This window comes from Protomyctophum bolini (genome assembly GCF_963924005.1).
Source record: "Protomyctophum bolini genome assembly, chromosome: 19".
Lineage (NCBI taxonomy): Eukaryota > Metazoa > Chordata > Actinopteri > Myctophiformes > Myctophidae > Protomyctophum > Protomyctophum bolini.
Window position 1 is genome coordinate 27824972 of NC_137880.1, and position 14361 is coordinate 27839332.

The 14361-nt window shown below is 37.1% G+C and overlaps 1 long non-coding RNA gene across 1 annotated transcript; it reads right to left on the reverse strand.

The window, feature by feature from the left end:
- Window positions 1–9970: 9970 nt before the first annotated feature.
- Window positions 9971–11086, reverse strand: LOC308334741. The gene is made up of 3 exons (XR_013965914.1): window positions 11008–11086; window positions 10757–10893; window positions 9971–10678 (listed from the first exon to the last, which is right to left on the reverse strand). It is a non-coding gene; the product is annotated as an uncharacterized lncRNA (long non-coding RNA).
- Window positions 11087–14361: the final 3275 nt, after the last annotated feature.

Below are 14361 nucleotides of genomic sequence, written 5' to 3' on the forward strand. Positions count from 1 at the left end.
TTGAGGATTTTTAAAAAATTACGAAATGACAAAAACGATGGGTTATAGCCCATGTTTTTTGAAATTTTGGAAAAAAAATTATCCTCGTTTCTCATCATTTTGGACCATGGGCTATAGCCCATATCGTACGGCATACTATAGCGCGCCGTTTTTCATCATTTTTGAGGATTTGAAAAAAATGACGAAATGACAAAAACGATGGGTTATAGCCCATGTTTTTTGAAATTTTGAAAAAAAAAGTTAGCCTCGTTTCTCATCATTTTGGACCGTGGGCTATAGCCCATATCGTACGGCATACTATATTTCGCAGTTTTTCATCATTTTTGAAGATTTGAAAAAAATGACGAAATGACAAAAACGATGGGTTATAGCCCATGTTTTTTGAAATTTTGAAAAAAAAGTTATCCTCGTTTCTCATCATTTTGGACCATGGGCTATAGCCCATATCGTACGGCATACTATAGCGCGCCGTTTTTCATCATTTTTGAGGATTTTAAAAAAATTACGAAATGACAAAAACGATGGGTTATAGCCCATGTTTTTTGAAATTTTGGAAAAAAAATTATCCTCGTTTCTCATCATTTTGGACCATGGCCTATAGCCCATATCGTACGGCATACTATAGCGCGCCGTTTTTCATCATTTTTGAGGATTTGAAAAAAATGACGAAATGACAAAAACGATGGGTTATAGCCCATGTTTTTTGAAATTTTGAAAAAAAAAGTTAGCCTCGTTTCTCATCATTTTGGACCGTGGGCTATAGCCCATATCGTACGGCATACTATATTTCGCAGTTTTTCATCATTTTTGAAGATTTGAAAAAAATGACGAAATGACAAAAACGATGGGTTATAGCCCATGTTTTTTGAAATTTTGAAAAAAAAGTTATCCTCGTTTCTCATCATTTTGGACCATGGGCTATAGCCCATATCGTACGGCATACTATAGCGCGCCGTTTTTCATCATTTTTGAGGATTTTAAAAAAATTACGAAATGACAAAAACGATGGGTTATAGCCCATGTTTTTTGAAATTTTGGAAAAAAAATTATCCTCGTTTCTCATCATTTTGGACCATGGCCTATAGCCCATATCGTACGGCATACTATAGCGCGCCGTTTTTCATCATTTTTGAGGATTTGAAAAAAATGACGAAATGACAAAAACGATGGGTTATAGCCCATGTTTTTTGAAATTTTGGAAAAAAAAGTTAGCCTCGTTTCTCATCATTTTGGACCGTGGGCTATAGCCCATATCGTACGGCATACTATATTTCGCAGTTTTTCATCATTTTTGAAGATTTGAAAAAAATGACGAAATGACAAAAACGATGGGTTATAGCCCATGTTTTTTGAAATTTTGAAAAAAAAGTTATCCTCGTTTCTCATCATTTTGGACCATGGGCTATAGCCCATATCGTACGGCATACTATAGCGCGCCGTTTTTCATCATTTTTGAGGATTTGAAAAAAATTACGAAATGACAAAAACGATGGGTTATAGCCCATGTTTTTTGAAATTTTGAAAAAAAAAGTTATCCTCGTTTCTCATCATTTTGGACCATGGGCTATAGCCTATATCGTACGGCATACTATAGCGCGCCGTTTTTCATCATTTTTGATGATTTGACAAAAATGAAAAAATGACAAAAACGATGGGTTATAGCCCATGTTTTTTGAAATTTTGAAAAAAAAAGTTAGCCTCGTTTCTCATCATTTTGGACCGTGGGCTATAGCCCATATCGTACGGCATACTATAGCTCGCAGTTTTTCATCATTTTTGAAGATTTGAAAAAAATGACGAAATGACAAAAACGATGGGTTATAGCCCATGTTTTTTGAAATTTTGAAAAAAAAATTATCCTCGTTTCTCATCATTTTGGACCATGGGCTATAGCCCATATCGTACGGCATACTATAGCGCGCAGTTTTTCATCATTTTTGAGGATTTGAAAAAAATGACGAAATGACAAAAACGATGGGTTATAGCCCATGTTTTTTGAAATTTTGAAAAAAAAAGTTAGCCTCGTTTCTCATCATTTTGGACCGTGGGCTATAGCCCATATCGTACGGCATACTATAGCGCGCAGTTTTTCATCATTTTTGAAGATTTGAAAAAAACGATGGGTTATAGCCCATGTTTTTTGAAATTTTGAAAAAAAAGGTTATCCTCGTTTCTCATCATTTTGGACCATGGGCTATAGCCTATATCGTACGGCATACTATAGCGCGCCGTTTTTCATCATTTTTGATGATTTGACAAAAATGAAAAAATGACAAAAACGATGGGTTATAGCCCATGTTTTTTGATATTTTGGAAAAAAAAGTTAGCCTCGTTTCTCATCATTTTGGACCGTGGGCTATAGCCCATATCGTACGGCATACTATAGCGCGCAGTTTTTCATCATTTTTGAGGATTTGAAAAAAATGACGAAATGACAAAAACGATGGGTTATAGCCCATGTTTTTTGAAATTTTGAAAAAAAAAGTTAGCCTCGTTTCTCATCATTTTGGACCGTGGGCTATAGACCATATCGTACGGCATACTATATTTCGCAGTTTTTCATCATTTTTGAAGATTTGAAAAAAATGACGAAATGACAAAAACGATGGGTTATAGCCCATGTTTTTTGAAATTTTGAAAAAAAAGTTATCCTCGTTTCTCATCATTTTGGACCATGGGCTATAGCCCATATCGTACGGCATACTATAGCGCGCCGTTTTTCATCATTTTTGAGGATTTGAAAAAAATTACGAAATGACAAAAACGATGGGTTATAGCCCATGTTTTTTGAAATTTTGAAAAAAAAAGTTATCCTCGTTTCTCATCATTTTGGACCATGGGCTATAGCCTATATCGTACGGCATACTATAGCGCGCCGTTTTTCATCATTTTTGATGATTTGACAAAAATGAAAAAATGACAAAAACGATGGGTTATAGCCCATGTTTTTTGAAATTTTGAAAAAAAAAGTTAGCCTCGTTTCTCATCATTTTGGACCGTGGGCTATAGCCCATATCGTACGGCATACTATAGCGCGCAGTTTTTCATCATTTTTGAGGATTTTAAAAAAATTACGAAATGACAAAAACGATGGGTTATAGCCCATGTTTTTTGAAATTTTGGAAAAAAAATTATCCTCGTTTCTCATCATTTTGGACCATGGGCTATAGCCCATATCGTACGGCATACTATAGCGCGCCGTTTTTCATCATTTTTGAGGATTTGAAAAAAATGACGAAATGACAAAAACGATGGGTTATAGCCCATGTTTTTTGAAATTTTGAAAAAAAAAGTTAGCCTCGTTTCTCATCATTTTGGACCGTGGGCTATAGCCCATATCGTACGGCATACTATATTTCGCAGTTTTTCATCATTTTTGAAGATTTGAAAAAAATGACGAAATGACAAAAACGATGGGTTATAGCCCATGTTTTTTGAAATTTTGAAAAAAAAGTTATCCTCGTTTCTCATCATTTTGGACCATGGGCTATAGCCCATATCGTACGGCATACTATAGCGCGCCGTTTTTCATCATTTTTGAGGATTTGAAAAAAATTACGAAATGACAAAAACGATGGGTTATAGCCCATGTTTTTTGAAATTTTGAAAAAAAAAGTTATCCTCGTTTCTCATCATTTTGGACCATGGGCTATAGCCTATATCGTACGGCATACTATAGCGCGCCGTTTTTCATCATTTTTGATGATTTGACAAAAATGAAAAAATGACAAAAACGATGGGTTATAGCCCATGTTTTTTGAAATTTTGAAAAAAAAAGTTAGCCTCGTTTCTCATCATTTTGGACCGTGGGCTATAGCCCATATCGTACGGCATACTATAGCGCGCAGTTTTTCATCATTTTTGAGGATTTTAAAAAAATTACGAAATGACAAAAACGATGGGTTATAGCCCATGTTTTTTGAAATTTTGGAAAAAAAATTATCCTCGTTTCTCATCATTTTGGACCATGGGCTATAGCCCATATCGTACGGCATACTATAGCGCGCCGTTTTTCATCATTTTTGAGGATTTGAAAAAAATGACGAAATGACAAAAACGATGGGTTATAGCCCATGTTTTTTGAAATTTTGAAAAAAAAAGTTAGCCTCGTTTCTCATCATTTTGGACCGTGGGCTATAGCCCATATCGTACGGCATACTATATTTCGCAGTTTTTCATCATTTTTGAAGATTTGAAAAAAATGACGAAATGACAAAAACGATGGGTTATAGCCCATGTTTTTTGAAATTTTGAAAAAAAAGTTATCCTCGTTTCTCATCATTTTGGACCATGGGCTATAGCCCATATCGTACGGCATACTATAGCGCGCCGTTTTTCATCATTTTTGAGGATTTGAAAAAAATTACGAAATGACAAAAACGATGGGTTATAGCCCATGTTTTTTGAAATTTTGAAAAAAAAAGTTATCCTCGTTTCTCATCATTTTGGACCATGGGCTATAGCCTATATCGTACGGCATACTATAGCGCGCCGTTTTTCATCATTTTTGATGATTTGACAAAAATGAAAAAATGACAAAAACGATGGGTTATAGCCCATGTTTTTTGAAATTTTGAAAAAAAAAGTTAGCCTCGTTTCTCATCATTTTGGACCGTGGGCTATAGCCCATATCGTACGGCATACTATAGCGCGCAGTTTTTCATCATTTTTGAGGATTTTAAAAAAATGACGAAATGACAAAAACGATGGGTTATAGCCCATGTTTTTTGAAATTTTGAAAAAAAAAGTTAGCCTCGTTTCTCATCATTTTGGACCGTGGGCTATAGCCCATATCGTACGGCATACTATATTTCGCAGTTTTTCATCATTTTTGAAGATTTGAAAAAAATGACGAAATGACAAAAACGATGGGTTATAGCCCATGTTTTTTGAAATTTTGAAAAAAAAGTTATCCTCGTTTCTCATCATTTTGGACCATGGGCTATAGCCCATATCGTACGGCATACTATAGCGCGCCGTTTTTCATCATTTTTGAGGATTTGAAAAAAATTACGAAATGACAAAAACGATGGGTTATAGCCCATGTTTTTTGAAATTTTGAAAAAAAAAGTTATCCTCGTTTCTCATCATTTTGGACCATGGGCTATAGCCTATATCGTACGGCATACTATAGCGCGCCGTTTTTCATCATTTTTGATGATTTGACAAAAATGAAAAAATGACAAAAACGATGGGTTATAGCCCATGTTTTTTGAAATTTTGAAAAAAAAAGTTAGCCTCGTTTCTCATCATTTTGGACCGTGGGCTATAGCCCATATCGTACGGCATACTATAGCGCGCAGTTTTTCATCATTTTTGAGGATTTTAAAAAAATTACGAAATGACAAAAACGATGGGTTATAGCCCATGTTTTTTGAAATTTTGGAAAAAAAATTATCCTCGTTTCTCATCATTTTGGACCATGGGCTATAGCCCATATCGTACGGCATACTATAGCGCGCCGTTTTTCATCATTTTTGAGGATTTGAAAAAAATGACGAAATGACAAAAACGATGGGTTATAGCCCATGTTTTTTGAAATTTTGAAAAAAAAAGTTAGCCTCGTTTCTCATCATTTTGGACCGTGGGCTATAGCCCATATCGTACGGCATACTATATTTCGCAGTTTTTCATCATTTTTGAAGATTTGAAAAAAATGACGAAATGACAAAAACGATGGGTTATAGCCCATGTTTTTTGAAATTTTGAAAAAAAAGTTATCCTCGTTTCTCATCATTTTGGACCATGGGCTATAGCCCATATCGTACGGCATACTATAGCGCGCCGTTTTTCATCATTTTTGAGGATTTGAAAAAAATTACGAAATGACAAAAACGATGGGTTATAGCCCATGTTTTTTGAAATTTTGAAAAAAAAAGTTATCCTCGTTTCTCATCATTTTGGACCATGGGCTATAGCCTATATCGTACGGCATACTATAGCGCGCCGTTTTTCATCATTTTTGATGATTTGACAAAAATGAAAAAATGACAAAAACGATGGGTTATAGCCCATGTTTTTTGAAATTTTGAAAAAAAAAGTTAGCCTCGTTTCTCATCATTTTGGACCGTGGGCTATAGCCCATATCGTACGGCATACTATAGCGCGCAGTTTTTCATCATTTTTGAGGATTTTAAAAAAATGACGAAATGACAAAAACGATGGGTTATAGCCCATGTTTTTTGAAATTTTGGAAAAAAAATTATCCTCGTTTCTCATCATTTTGGACCATGGGCTATAGCCCATATCGTACGGCATACTATAGCGCGCCGTTTTTCATCATTTTTGAGGATTTGAAAAAAATGACGAAATGACAAAAACGATGGGTTATAGCCCATGTTTTTTGAAATTTTGAAAAAAAAATTATCCTCGTTTCTCATCATTTTGGACCATGGGCTATAGCCCATATCGTACGGCATACTATAGCGCGCCGTTTTTCATCATTTTTGATGATTTGACAAAAATGAAAAAATGACAAAAACGATGGGTTATAGCCCATGTTTTTTGAAATTTTGAAAAAAAAAGTTAGCCTCGTTTCTCATCATTTTGGACCGTGGGCTATAGCCCATAGCGCGCAGTTTTTCATCATTTTTGAGGATTTTAAAAAAATGACGAAATGACAAAAACGATGGGTTATAGCCCATGTTTTTTGAAATTTTGGAAAAAAAATTATCCTCGTTTCTCATCATTTTGGACCATGGGCTATAGCCCATATCGTACGGCATACTATAGCGCGCCGTTTTTCATCATTTTTGAGGATTTGAAAAAAATGACGAAATGACAAAAACGATGGGTTATAGCCCATGTTTTTTGAAATTTTGAAAAAAAAGTTATCCTCGTTTCTCATCATTTTGGACCATGGGCTATAGCCCATATCGTACGGCATACTATAGCGCGCCGTTTTTCATCATTTTTGATGATTTGACAAAAATGAAAAAATGACAAAAACGATGGGTTATAGCCCATGTTTTTTGAAATTTTGAAAAAAAAAGTTAGCCTCGTTTCTCATCATTTTGGACCGTGGGCTATAGCCCATATCGTACGGCATACTATAGCGCGCAGTTTTTCATCATTTTTGAGGATTTGAAAAAAATGACAAAATGACAAAAATGATGGGTTATAGCCCATGTTTTTTGAAATTTTGAAAAAAAAAGTTAGCCTCGTTTCTCATCATTTTGGACCGTGGGCTATAGCCCATATCGTACGGCATACTATAGCGCGCAGTTTTTCATCATTTTTGAAGATTTGAAAAAAATGACGAAATGACAAAAACGATGGGTTATAGCCCATGTTTTTTGAAATTTTGAAAAAAAAAGTTATCCTCGTTTCTCATCATTTTGGACCATGGGCTATAGCCTATATCGTACGGCATACTATAGCGCGCCGTTTTTCATCATTTTTGATGATTTGACAAAAATGAAAAAATGACAAAAACGATGGGTTATAGCCCATGTTTTTTGAAATTTTGAAAAAAAAAGTTAGCCTCGTTTCTCATCATTTTGGACCGTGGGCTATAGCCCATATCGTACGGCATACTATAGCGCGCAGTTTTTCATCATTTTTGAGGATTTGAAAAAAATGAAAAAATGACAAAAACGATGGGTTATAGCCCATGTTTTTTGATATTTTGGAAAAAAAAGTTAGCCTCGTTTCTCATCATTTTGGACCGTGGGCTATAGCCCATATCGTACGGCATACTATATTTCGCAGTTTTTCATCATTTTTGAAGATTTGAAAAAAATGACGAAATGACAAAAACGATGGGTTATAGCCCATGTTTTTTGAAATTTTGAAAAAAAAGTTATCCTCGTTTCTCATCATTTTGGACCATGGGCTATAGCCCATATCGTACGGCATACTATAGCGCGCCGTTTTTCATCATTTTTGAGGATTTGAAAAAAATGACGAAATGACAAAAACGATGGGTTATAGCCCATGTTTTTTGAAATTTTGAAAAAAAAAGTTAGCCTCGTTTCTCATCATTTTGGACCGTGGGCTATAGCCCATATCGTACGGCATACTATAGCGCGCAGTTTTTCATCATTTTTGAAGATTTGAAAAAAATGACGAAATGACAAAAACGATGGGTTATAGCCCATGTTTTTTGAAATTTTGAAAAAAAAGTTATCCTCGTTTCTCATCATTTTGGACCATGGGCTATAGCCCATATCGTACGGCATACTATAGCGCGCCGTTTTTCATCATTTTTGAGGATTTGAAAAAAATGACGAAATGACAAAAACGATGGGTTATAGCCCATGTTTTTTGAAATTTTGAAAAAAAAAGTTAGCCTCGTTTCTCATCATTTTGGACCGTGGGCTATAGCCCATATCGTACGGCATACTATAGCGCGCAGTTTTTCATCATTTTTGAAGATTTGAAAAAAATGACGAAATGACAAAAACGATGGGTTATAGCCCATGTTTTTTGAAATTTTGAAAAAAAAAGTTATCCTCGTTTCTCATCATTTTGGACCATGGGCTATAGCCTATATCGTACGGCATACTATAGCGCGCCGTTTTTCATCATTTTTGATGATTTGACAAAAATGAAAAAATGACAAAAACGATGGGTTATAGCCCATGTTTTTTGAAATTTTGAAAAAAAAGTTATCCTCGTTTCTCATCATTTTGGACCATGGGCTATAGCCCATATCGTACGGCATACTATAGCGCGCCGTTTTTCATCATTTTTGAGGATTTGAAAAAAATGACGAAATGACAAAAACGATGGGTTATAGCCCATGTTTTTTGAAATTTTGAAAAAAAAAGTTAGCCTCGTTTCTCATCATTTTGGACCGTGGGCTATAGCCCATATCGTACGGCATACTATAGCGCGCAGTTTTTCATCATTTTTGAAGATTTGAAAAAAATGACGAAATGACAAAAACGATGGGTTATAGCCCATGTTTTTTGAAATTTTGAAAAAAAAGTTATCCTCGTTTCTCACCATTTTGGACCATGGGCTATAGCCCATATCGTACGGCATACTATAGCGCGCCGTTTTTCATCATTTTTGAGGATTTGAAAAAAATGACGAAATGACAAAAACGATGGGTTATAGCCCATGTTTTTTGAAATTTTGAAAAAAAAAGTTAGCCTCGTTTCTCATCATTTTGGACCGTGGGCTATAGCCCATATCGTACGGCATACTATAGCGCGCAGTTTTTCATCATTTTTGAAGATTTGAAAAAAATGACGAAATGACAAAAACGATGGGTTATAGCCCATGTTTTTTGAAATTTTGAAAAAAAAAGTAATCCTCGTTTCTCATCATTTTGGACCATGGGCTATAGCCTATATCGTACGGCATACTATAGCGCGCCGTTTTTCATCATTTTTGATGATTTGACAAAAATGAAAAAATGACAAAAACGATGGGTTATAGCCCATGTTTTTTGAAATTTTGAAAAAAAAGTTATCCTCGTTTCTCATCATTTTGGACCGTGGTCTATAGCCCATATCGTACGGCATACTATAGCGCGCCGTTTTTCATCATTTTTGAGGATTTGAAAAAAATGACGAAATGACAAAAACGATGGGTTATAGCCCATGTTTTTTGAAATTTTGGAAAAAAAAGTTAGCCTCGTTTCTCATCATTTTGGACCGTGGGCTATAGCCCATATCGTACGGCATACTATAGCGCGCAGTTTTTCATCATTTTTGAAGATTTGAAAAAAATGACGAAATGACAAAAACGATGGGTTATAGCCCATGTTTTTTGAAATTTTGAAAAAAAAAGTTATCCTCGTTTCTCATCATTTTGGACCATGGGCTATAGCCTATATCGTACGGCATACTATAGCGCGCCGTTTTTCATCATTTTTGATGATTTGACAAAAATGAAAAAATGACAAAAACGATGGGTTATAGCCCATGTTTTTTGAAATTTTGAAAAAAAAAGTTAGCCTCGTTTCTCATCATTTTGGACCGTGGTCTATAGCCCATATCGTACGGCATACTATAGCGCGCAGTCTGGCAGTGTGCCGCAGGTTCGAGTCCCGATCCCGACGGCCTTTATTGCATGTCACTCCCCAATGTCTCTCTCCCATTTACTGTCTGTCTCTCTGTAAAAAATATCAAAAAATAAAGGCGAAAGCCGCAAAAAAACAAACAAACATTAAAAGAAATATCGCTGCAGTACTGAAAATCTTTGATCATAAATTCTGGCATTCTTAGTTTTACCTTTTAAAGAAATTTAAAGTACATTAATTAATAAAGAAGAAAAAAACTAAATCCAAACATGCATGACATGGTTGTTTGTGTGCAGCTCGCCACATCATGTACATCAAGTTCAGGGCAAAAGGCAGTAATGGCAGAAAATGTTATAGCGTAGTAACATTTTCAAGTAAAGTAAAGTTTCACACAGGTTTCACTTGTGATGTGATGGGATGAAAAAGAACCCCTAACTGGTAATGAAGAACTTAACTGAAATAGAAATCCCTCACATCATGATGGAACAAGTGTTAATGTGTTAATGTGAGGTTACCCGCCAACACTGTCCAGTGTTTGGCCTACTGTATACCCTCAGATCCACCATTCCGCTCTCCTTCTACACCCAGGTTCCAATTTGATAGGAACGGCGCTTCTTCACCATTTTCTTCATGTCTTGGTCTGGTTTAAGGTCAGTTCTTCTGAGAAGACGGCTTTTGCCAACAATGGGATCATGATTTCCATGCCTGGAAAAACAATGTTCAATAAATTAGAATACAAGACAATTCCGCGAGACATTTCTTGGGGGTGGGGGCAGACCTTACTTTTTGAGGTATTTCTCAATGGCATTTCGTTCGTATATATCTCCATGTGTTGTTATCACAGGGTCCCTAAACATCTTCTTAGTCAGTGGACAGATCAGATGTTGGGGTGGAGCATCCGGACTTTGACCCACCAGTTTCTTTCAATGAATAAGAATGAAATGAAAATAATGTAGTTAAGTTTAGTATGCAAGTTGTCCAATGATCTACAACAAGTCCATATCATAATTTCACTAAAAGGAATAACTCATCACCTTCTCAACATCATCAATTGAGGTCCCGGCATTTTTTTTCTGTATTCTCCTTGGCTGCTTGATTGTATCTATCACGGCTGGTCAAGAAGTCCTCCGCCAAAATGCTTCCAAAGGGTAAGATACATATTGTATTCATTTTAAAACATGATTAAATCAATATACAGTTACCAACATAACGTATAAAAAGCATGCATTGGCCTGGTCGTCGGTCGAGCAGTCCAGGCACCTAGGCTGGATTGACGGCATGTCGCGGGTTCGAGTCCCGATCCCGACGACCGTTGCCACATGTCTTCCCCCCACCCCATCTCTCTCCCCCTTTCCATCGAAATACTGTAAAATCTCTCAATAAAGGCAAAACCCGAAAAAAATCATGCATTTCCTTGACACATTTAAATTGCCTATTTATGCCTTATGCAAAGCACTGTCTGTCAATTGACTTTGTGTATGAAAGGTGCTAAATAACAATTCCATTCGAGGGTCGCCGGTCCTCTCGAACGGAACAGTTTAACGTCATGCCCAGGACGAAAAGATATAGAGAACACCAACATGAAAAATAACAGTATATAGCGTTGTCTATATAGCGCGCCGCTCAATGACCTGAGACCATGGACCAATGAACCATGTAAATACAACACATTGAGCAGGGCACTGCAGGGAGTTGAACCCCATTCCGGTAAACCAGAAGTCCGACACCAGTGCCTTAGTTTTTGTGTTGTTAATTTACAGGTCCAGGTGTGCATATGCATGTGCGCCTGTGCGTGTGTAGGTGCATATGTGCATTTGTGTGTGCACGCTTCAATGACCACTGTTGGACCCCATGGGGATCAAGGACCTCTGGGAGCCACCCATAATTCACAACGGTCACAGCAAACTCTGTTGCATCACAACTGGTGGCCAGTCTTAACCAACACCGCCGCCGACCCACAGGAGAATACCATCGCACAGTGGTATCAGACCAACCACAATCAGCCAGCCCTCAAACCAAACCCTTCGACCTAGAAGAACTCGAAACTGCAATGGGAAAGTTGAAACCCGGAAAAGCAGCAGGGATTGATGACATACTGGCAGAAATGATACAGCACCTGGGACCTAACGCAAAGACCTGGCTGGTGGGGATACTGAATACATGCATGGCACAGAAAACCATCCCTTCTGTCTGGAGAAAGGCCAAAGTGGTTGCAATCCCCAAACCTGGCAAAGACCCATCATCCCCAAAGAGCTACCGACCCATTTCCCTCCTCTGCATCACCTACAAGAGAGGCTGCTACTCCAACGCCTCATGCCACTCATAGACACCAAGCTGACTAAAGACCAAGCTGGTTTCTGTACAAGCTGCTCCTGTGCTGGACAGAGCTCAACCTCACCCAACACATTGAGGATGGGTTTGAGGGAAAACAAATAACTGGAGCAGCATTCAGAGATCTCTCTGCTGCCTACGACACTGTCCAACACCGCACAATGGTCAGGAAAAGCCTCCTTAACAACAGGCGCTTCTATGTCCAGTTAAATGACCAGAGGAGTAAATGGAAAGCCCAAAAGAACGGCCTCCCACAAGGTAGCGTGCTCGCCCCCCTCCTTTTCAATATCTACACAAACGACCAGCCACTACCCACAGAATGCCAGCGTTTCATCTACGCCGACGACCTCTGCATTACGACCCAACAAGCAGACTTCAAGAAGATTGAGTCTGTCCTTGAAAGTGCCCTCCAAGAAATGTCACGCTAATACAATACAACCACGTGAAACCCAACCCTATCAAAAACCCAACTATGCAGCTTCCACCTGAGGAACCGAGACGGGGAAAAAGAACTGAGCGTCACTTGGGATGGTCACAAACTCTCCAACCATACCCACCCCATGTAACTTGGAGTTACACTGGACAGGACACTCTCCTTTAAAAAACATCTGGAGAACACAAAAGCCAAGGTCAACACCCACACCCGTTAAATAAATGTTTACACACCTCATTCAAGTTGCAGGCAGGCTAGCTGTCTACCTTGATCTCCGTCCTAAGAAAGAAAGACAGAAAAAGAAACACACGCATTTAGAACGACTTAAACCCTCTATATTTAATAAAACAATTCTGGACAGGAATCCTGTATTGCAGGGGTGCCCACATTTACATTGTGATCTACCAGTAGATCACATTGTGATCTACCAGTAGATCACACATGGCATGCCCCCTGTATATAATCTATCACTTGAATTAAGGTGACTTGATTGATTGACATAAAAAGGCCTGTCAGCTCAAATATTGCACACAAACATTTATTATATATATATTATATTATATATATATATATATATATATTATATATTATATATTATATATATAACACAAACTGTTATTGTGACAGTAATAATTGCTATAGTGTGTTCAGTAACAGTGTTAAGTAACAGGACTATTCCTGTCTCTCCAGCTCTTTAATAAATAGAAAGGGTTTTTTTTTTTTTATCAGGTATGTGACACATTTTCAGCCAATCAGGAGAAAGTAGCTATTTATGAGCTTAATGTTCCAGTTCTATTTGTGTCTGTTACAGTCATTACAATTCCACTTGTTTAATCTGTATGCTGACTGCGTTCCTGATTGGATAAAATTGCAGTTTCAGAAAAAGCTTTTTCTGTTTAACAAAAAGATGGAGGGAGGGGAGACATCTGACCTCTGTTACTGAACACACTCTATAGCAATGATTACTGTCACAATATAGAGCTATTTAACACTGTTACTGAACACACACTCTAGAAATGATTACTGTCACAATATAGAGCAATTTAACACAGTTACTGAACACACACTATAGCAATGATTACTGTCACACTATAGAGCAATTTAACACTGTTACTGAACACACACTATAGCAATGATTACTGTCACACTATAGAGCTATTTAACACTGTTACTGAACACACTCTATAGCAATGATTACTGTCACACTATAGAGCTATTTAACACTGTTACTGAACACACTATATAACAATGATTACTGTCACAATACAGAGCAATTTAATTTAGGTAACCAAATGGACTCCAATAGTAGATCTTTACACTCAATAGTTTAATTGTTAAGCATCTGCTTAATTTCCCCACAAAACAGAGAATGTAGAAGATTGCTTTTAATCCTTTGTTTGTACCATGTTGATGTTTTGTATGTATCACTATAGGAGAGCGGTTAGTGACTGTGCCTTATTAACATTAGTGGTAGTCAGTGGCTCAAAAATGTCCCTTATGAAGTTGTGTTGTGTTTATATACGTTACTACTATATGAAACTGTGATCCAGTAGCCGAATGGTTACAGTCGATGGTTTCTGAACATTGGGGCCCGGGTTCTCCTCCCAGTGGAAGACAGAGTTTG